Below are 8,425 nucleotides of genomic sequence, written 5' to 3'. Positions count from 1 at the left end.
GTGTGTATTCAGAATTCAAACTAAAGCTTATTTATGTCAAAATACAGTAATTTATAAGTTATTTTGCCATTATTCACTTTCCTAAAGTCTCCAGAACCACACTTTGCAGCTTACGCACGGACGCAGGCAGCAGACTCGCTGTAAGTCACGTCCTTGTTGTGGCTTTAAATCCTCCCGCTGAAGCAGCATTATTATCGTCATTTTAGAAATTTCATTGTCTGTACGATCGGTTGCAATTGGCTCGGTCTTTACACGGAAGAAGAGGGGCGGGCCCTGTCCTTCAGCGCGGCCTCTCGTTGGCTGTTGTAGGCTGTGGACAGGACATGGAAGCTCCTATTGGCTCAAGCGAGCTGTCAATCGAAAGGTCAGAGGGCAGCCGCCATTTTTAGAGCCAGATACCGGCAGTGTTTACATGCGAAGTGGAGTTACAACGGAGGAGTGTTAACAGACGTTGGGAGGTTTGTTTTCTTACTTTGTTACTAGCAGCTAGCAGCTAGCAGCTAGCAGCTAACTGAACAACCCGCACACAGGCTGCTGAGTACGTCGCTGCTACGCGTCAGACAGCTTAGTGAGTTCTATGTAGTTTGATGACGTGTCTTGTATGACGACTTCGACCTGATTTCTTGCATTCGTCGCTGCTAGTTCTGAGTTTTAAGGAAATGTGTAATCGGTGTGTCTGAGTTAGCCGATGGTGGATCGTATTCATCGATCACATTAACAGCTGTGGTCGTTGCAGATCTGAGCTCTACTGAGAGCGCCGCTCTAGTCTGGAAGGAAGTTGGTTTGTTGAAGTTTGATTTCATTTTACCTTCTGAATTATTTTATCAGGTGAAAGGAGGCGATTGGTCAAAACATGCAAATATTAATTTAACTGATGACAACTGGCGGCCATTTATTGGTTCATTCTTGTAGATGTGAGTTATATGTATATAATATATATATATATATATAAGATCAAATATGTCTTATTGTCACCAACGGGACATTTAGTTTGGCCAACAGAGCTGCAACCTGTAGAATACAATACGTAGCAACCAGACAGCGCAGTGGTAGACCCACCACCAGACCTATCAGAAGATCATTGATTATTGTTGCCTACAGACGTCGTGTGAACCAATCAGCAGCAGCCTGCCGGGGAAACAGGAAGCCGTGGCGACAACAGCGATCCAGAGAGTAGACAAGAACCACGATGAAGAGACGGCCATCGAGTCTGTGGATGTTTCAGCTTTACAGTGACTTCTGCTCCGCCCTTTAATAACCCCCAACTTCCTGCCACATGAGAACCTGAAGGACTCAATCATCACCTGTGGACTTTCCTCTCACATCAGAGACACAGAGCAGAGCTCAGTCTTTGTTGATAATAAACTTGATATAACTACTAATCCCGGTTATGATTAGCATTCATATAACACTGACTGCGATTGTAGGCTATTCGTCTATTTCATAATCGTCATTTTGTGTAATTGTGTCTTGTATCATATAATCGGATAAGATCCAGATCTCTGTCTCTGATTACAGACTTTATTATAGATAACATTATATAACATTAATAACACATAATCATTCATATTTTATAGACGTTTCAAGACGTTAGTATTATAAAAGTAACAGCATGAAGAAAGCAACATTAGCATAAAAAGTAAAGTTTATATTAAAGTAATAAAGTAGTGTTGAACCCTTCAACATACAACCTAAAATATGAGTCCAGCTGATCAACTGATCATTGGTTATTAACCACATCCTCCTACTGTCAGAGTATCTTTGTAGAACTGTTATTATATATCTTTACTTATAAACTATAAACTTATAAAGTTCTACTTCATTATACATTTTACTATATTTTATCATTTTTATCATATTGTACAGTTTTACTTTTTTATTCATTTTTACCTCATTATAGTCTACATGGAGTTCTGTTGTGCAGCGTTGATATTTTGCTGCTGATGCTATCTCTCTCTCTTACACGTGTAAAACTAAATAAATACAGCTGAAAACATTTCACCTTGTTCAATATTCATTTTAGCCGGTGGCTGTCACCAATAAATGATAAGCCCCCACAGTGGCTCTCTGTATCCGCCCTGATGAACAGCAGCTGGAGGCAGGAAGACATTTTAACAGGTGAGTGATACAACATGGTTACTGCTCGGGTAGGACTCAGGTAGGACTTATGTAGGACTCAGGTAGGACTTATGTAGGACTCAGGTAAGACTCATGTAAGACTTATGTAGGACTTATCTAGGACTCAGGTAGGACTCAGTGAAGGATAGGATACACTGAGCTCCTCTCACCTGATCTCTCTCTCTGAATTTATGTCCCTTTAATGCACATTATTAACTTTGCTTTTTCCTCAGTCTTTTGCTTTCTCTCCTCACAGGTTTTGTGAGGAATTTCAGTTTTAAAGCGCTCCTAATTATGGATATAATGTGATACAGTATATTTACTTGTAGGAGTCTGGTCATTTCATGCATTAAGTGTCTGTGAGGGGGTTTGAGGAATGTGCTGGAGCGGGGGTTGTGTGAAAGTGGCTGGCTGAGGTGTTAACATCAAGACAATGGCGCATAGGCCCAGGTGGGGCTTGTTGGACTTCAGCCAATCAATGAGCAGATCGATGAGCTGAGGAATGTAACTCTGGGGGGACAAAGGGTTTGAAGCTCTGGGGGATTTCAGATCTTCTGCTGGCCACCCAGGAGGCAGACCAGCCTCCTGGGTGGCTCGGATTGGATCTCACATTTCATGGAATTCATATGTTTGTTTTGTTATTAGTGGTGTGATTCGGTTTGTAACTGTCTGTATCTGTTTCTATGCTTCTTGGATAATAAATCCATTTGATTTTTTAACCTGCTGTTGTGTTTTGGAGCTGATTGAGAGCACATGGCTGCAAGGGGGGGGGGGGGATTTCTCCCTGGGAAGCTATGGCCATAACAGTTTCCATGGATCCTGGTTTTGTCTGGACCCTGGTCCTGCTGACACCCACTGCTGCTATCATTATTATTGTTATTAGTCACATGTATATATTGCCGATAACATTACTTATTTTATTATCATTATAATTCTACTATATCCACTGCTGCTGTTATTACTAGTAGTCATAATGTTTCCATCATCATTCTGCTTATACTCATTATATGAATCATTTGTGTCATATGCGTTGATGTTCATGTAAACTAAAGTAACTAAGTAGTGTATGAAGTGTGAATAAAGGCGTTAGTTAGAAGCTACAAAGCGTTTAGAAACAGAGACTTATGTTTGTGTTCCTGCCGCGTTGGTCGCTCGTTCTCACGCTGCTCATGTTCATGCTGCTGGAAGTCATGTTGCCTCTCTGGTTGCTCGGCTGGTTGCTGATGTTGCTGCTGTCTGTGGTGGTTGTAGGGTTGCTGTTTATAGCAGCTGAGCAGCTGAAGCCTTTGGTCCAAACAGCCTGAGCCAGCAGGGCGTCACAAAGAGACGCTCAGCGCTCGGCCTTTCTCTTAGAAACTACAGACTTGCTGGGTTAACTTAACGTCCACTGCATGCGGAACTTTGTCGACTGTTAACGTTCGTCATTATCGCGATTTAGGAGGAAAAAACGTAACGTGATGAAACATGCAATAATACATTTCATGACCACGAAACATGAGGCCCAGATACTGAAGAGATGATGAGGTCAAAGAGCTCCAGGGAGAGGAGGCTGGTTGTGTAGCGCAGCTTGACGCAGGGCTGAGCTGTGAAGGAGCTGGGCCTGGATAAAGGTGGAGCTGGGCCTGGATAAAGGTGGAGCTGGGCCTGGATAAAGGTGGAGGTCTAAACAGCTTGTTGTTGTTAAATGTTGTCTTATCGCTTCATTTTCTTCTCAGAGTACAACAGAATGCTACATTTTAAAGCTCATATTTAAAATATAATTCTCACCTCGGTGCCATCTGATTGAGACTTAATTGATCAATATATAATCTTGAATATTTCCCAGTAATTGATTTTTTAATTATCGTTTAATATTTTATATGAATTAATTAATTATTATTTATTAAATCTGCACAAGCAATAACACTACAGTGTTTTTCCTTCTAAACTGGGCCTTTGTCAAATCAGCAGCAACCAGAGGTGAAAGCAGGCCGGCACGGTCCGCTGCTCCGTACCACTAAAGGATTCAGTGCCGGGACGCAGTAGAAAAGGGACCATCTGAAGAGCACCTGTATGCACCAGCATCTGCGCTCTTCAAGTGGTGAGTGTCATTCTAGTTTTCTTATAAATTGCTTCTAAATTGTTCCAGTGTCGGTGTGTTTGTCTCCAGCACAGATCTGTAGGTTTATAGTCTGTGCTTGCTGCCTTTCCAAAACTGTGTTTGCCTACTTGGGGGCAAATGTCCACTGCATCAGCTGTCTGACATCAAGTTCTCCGGGTTTTTGGCAGGCAGTCGTTTCTTGCAAAAATCCCCCAAATAAAATGAGAAAACAAGTTTCCTGAGGTTGAGTTTTATTCTATCTACAGGTCAAACAGATGCGACTTCTGCATCTCTGCAGGCATAACGTAAGGTTACTTCCCTGAACACACACGGTGCTTCCAATCTGTTGTCAATGAATTTAGTTGTACTTTTCTCTTATTGTTCTACGGCGTTTCCACCATTTAACTCTCCTCCTACCAACATATTTAAGATAGAGTAACTAGTGTAACTCGTGAAAGAATAAACTGCTGTAAGAAACAACCATCAAAGCAACATGCTTCTTCTCAAAATGAGTTACGTCATTTATCTCATCTGAAGGGAAAAAAAGATCATTATTATTTTAGGAAATTATCATTAGTTCTTTTTTTAATTTTATTTTTTTTATTATAATTTCTTCATCCCGCAAGGGGAAATTGTTCTCTGCATTTGACCCATCCATGTATATAGGGAGCAGTGCAGAGGGTCAGTGTCACTTCGGCACGGGACACGTAACAGCCAAGGATCGAAACGCCGACCTTGCGGTTGCCGGACGGCCCTCTCTAACCCATGAGCCACGGTCGCCCCAAGTTCATTGTGTAAAACAGAAAATGACACAGCACATGAAGACATCTGTGTGTGTCTCCCTCAAAATAAAGTAGCAAACCTATTATCTGTTTTATATATCAAAATTGTATAGGCTTCAGCTGGGGGTGGGCGGAGAACAATATGAAGCAATGAGTGTTGGGGTAGTAGTACCGGCAAGAACTTCAATCTAGGTTCGGTACTCGACCCCCTCCTCTTCATACTCCATGGTAACATCATTTCCACTGCTATGCTGACGACACCCAGCTCTACATCTCCACCAAATCCATCACCCCCACCACACACTACACCATCACCAACTGCCTAACAGATATAAAAACCTGGATGCAAGCCAACTTTCTCAAACTCAACACCGACAAATCTGAAATCCTCATCATCGGCCCCAAATCACTAAATCTTGCCCAAATCTCGCCCGCACCGTCAGGGAGGTGGAGCGTGAGCGCGCGCGATATGACCCGAAAGATGGTGAACTATGCCCGGGCAGGGCGAAGCCAGAGGAAACTCTGGTGGAGGCCCGTAGCGGTCCTGACGTGCAAATCGGTCGTCCGACCTGGGTATAGGGGCGAAAGACTAATCGAACCATCTAGTAGCTGGTTCCCTCCGAAGTTTCCCGCAGGATAGCTGGTGGAGTCCCCCCCCCCCCCCCACTGCATTCACGTGAATATGGCGTATAGAAAGTGTTGAGTCATAATTCTCGCCGTGCCTACGTTACCTGAAGGCAACGTGGTTGAGGACAGTCCTCAGCCTTCTTTGTTATGCTGTCACTCATGATGACACGCCCCTCTCAGTTGATGCCACGCCCCCCCCACGCCAGATCAGGGCCAAAAGTCTGAACTGAAAAAAACGATCTGAAACCGAAAAATATAAGAACTCAAATATCAAAATATATATGAAAGTGAAAAATTTAAAAGAAAAATGTATTAAAAAAAATTACAGAACTGAATCAAAATTATATTCAACCCAAAAAACATTTTCATTCACTTATTTGTATTTTGAATACATTGCTGTAGTTTTCAATGTGCAAGACCACAACTTGAACTTTAAGGTTCAAATTTTTTTTTCAAATGATCAAAACTTTTGACCTGGATTTAGCTCCACAAAGCTGCATCCATTTAACACCCGTTTTAACGTCAATGCTTATTAACACAAGCCAAAATGGCGACTCACGGCACCGTGGAGAAGGTGACTCTAATACACTCAGCGGCTCCCCCACGATGAGAACAGGTCACGGCACCATTGTAGCAGTACTCTCTCTGCGGTGTGTTTTGATTCAGGCACGTTATGTCTTTATGGCTCCAACCAGCCGTTTATTCACAGGACAGCATAAAGTAGCTCATCACGGAGACAGCGTGCAGCAGACCGGTCTGCAGGAGCCCAGCAGGGGGCGCTCATGTGACACACAAACACACTTGTCTCTGTGGGAAACTAATGATTACAAGTTGTAAATGATATTTACAGAAATAGAGGAGGACATAATATGGCTTAGTAATAACTTAGATAATACAGTAACATTAGTGATGAAGTGGAATCATTAACTGATCATTTGAATCGTGTGTTTATGAAGAAAAAAAACACAACAGATTAGTATAACAAAGTAGAAGTATAACATTTAGTATTTTTGATGTTTTACTTCAATCATGTTTTGGACGATGACAAAAAAGATACAATATTGTGGATCCTTGTAGACCGGCTGCTGTAATAAAAGATCAAAGAGATCTGAATCTGTTAATGTGGATCAACGATCAATAACTAAACGTTTCCCTTCTTTCTTTTGAGCTGATCCGTTGCTCCACTAATGTTTATTACTTCCTGTAAATGCTGTACGCAGCCTCAAGTGTGTTTGTCTGCTAACAACAACAACAACAACAACAACAACAACAACAACAACATGGTTGTTTGTGCAGCTTGTTGACAGTCAGCAGCTCAGAGCTTCTGATGGAAGTGACGCTTTGCTGTCGGTCAACGGAGGGACTGTGGTAGCACTAGACACTACATTACCCATGATCCTCAGCTCCAACCCTTTAAAGAGACACTCAGCACTTTGGTACAATATGTGAACAACTTGTTGGAAGTTTGAAACAATAAACAAAACTGTAAATTGGCGTCTTGTTACATTCTTCCAGAATATCTCCGCTGATGATGGAGGCCGACGTTAGTCTGAGGCTCAAGCTAAGAGAAGAACAGTTTGTCTCTTACGGACCTTTAGAGGAATACTTTAAACGTTACATCTGGTTTGTTGTGACATCCAGAACACAGTCATAAAAAAACACTGATGCAGCACAACAGCATTATATTCAGTATTAAGGCACCGCTTCACTCTTATTATTAATAATCGTCTGACTATTTGGGGGATGATCTTGCTCCAACTTTTAGAACTACGCTGCCCACGAACAGGAAGTCTCTCACAATCACATGGATAACAGATCGTAGAGTTCTGCAGCGTCCACCAGCACAAGAACTGAAAGAAGACGACCCAGTCAGTTGTTGTGGGCGGCCTGGATCAGAAACAAGCCAATCAGATGCAGGCTCATTAGAATATACTGTCCCTCATCTGAGACTCACTGGGCTTTATTAGGATGATGAGTAGTTTGAACATTAAAGCGTGTAAACATTTAGAAACCAAACATAAAGAAATGAAGCTGAAATGAGCAGAATGTGTCTCCTTTCATTTATTTTTCAATATGAGTTACATTTAAAAGTCATGAAAGGCAAAGGTATGGTATGTATATATATATATCTATGTGACTATACATATATCATATGTATAATCATAGTATAGTATGTCGAAAAATATCATGAATAAAGTCATAGTTTAGTACAGGCATCACCAACCTGAGAGCTACTTCAAGGGTACCGAGTAGCACGAAGGACTTGTTTGATACAAACTTCCTGAATAACAAAGTTGCACAAATCACCTTTTAATAATAATAATAATAATAATAATAACAATATATGTGAGGAGCGTCTTCGGCGCCCGCGTTCAACCTTCTAGTCCGGGCCTCTATGGTCGGACTGCGTAGCCTCGCCTCTACCCCCCCCGCCCCGCCCACGAGTTGTTGCCCTGCGGCCTGTTCCGATGACTGACAGACCCGAAGACGGGGTGCGGAACCTGAAAACCTAGTCCGGTGCGGCGGACTCGTCCTGGCTGTCCGCCGCGCGCCTCGGGGTATCCAACTCTCTTATGACAAGAAATATTGTCATTTTAAAATCTACACTAATGCGTTTTTGATTAAAAAAGAACAGCAACTAAAATGTTTAGACGGAGCTCCATGGGGACTAGTGCTATTTTTACAACATGCCTTGCGGGTGACTCACGTGTTCCCCGCTGGGCACCGTGTTGGCTACCTCGGGTATAATATGTCATATTGAAATAAACGTGTGACTAAACTATTTTTGTGGACCAATCAGAGGGGAGAAACATAAACA

The 8,425-nt window shown here is 42.2% G+C and overlaps 1 long non-coding RNA gene across 1 annotated transcript; it reads left to right on the top strand.

Annotated features, from left to right (window-relative positions):
• The first annotated feature begins 43 nt into the window (after positions 1–43).
• On the top strand, positions 44–1,996 carry LOC116401468 (uncharacterized). The gene is made up of 2 exons (XR_004213995.1): positions 44–458; positions 1,102–1,996. It is a non-coding gene; the product is annotated as an uncharacterized LOC116401468 (long non-coding RNA).
• Positions 1,997–8,425: the final 6,429 nt, after the last annotated feature.

Source organism: Anarrhichthys ocellatus, unplaced genomic scaffold (genome assembly GCF_004355925.1).
Source record: "Anarrhichthys ocellatus isolate YVR2014 unplaced genomic scaffold, GSC_Weel_1.0 scaffold467, whole genome shotgun sequence".
Classification (NCBI taxonomy): Eukaryota; Metazoa; Chordata; class Actinopteri; order Perciformes; family Anarhichadidae; genus Anarrhichthys; species Anarrhichthys ocellatus.
The sequence above is the reverse complement of the archived record's forward strand: the minus strand, read 5'-3'. Positions and strand labels throughout refer to the sequence as shown.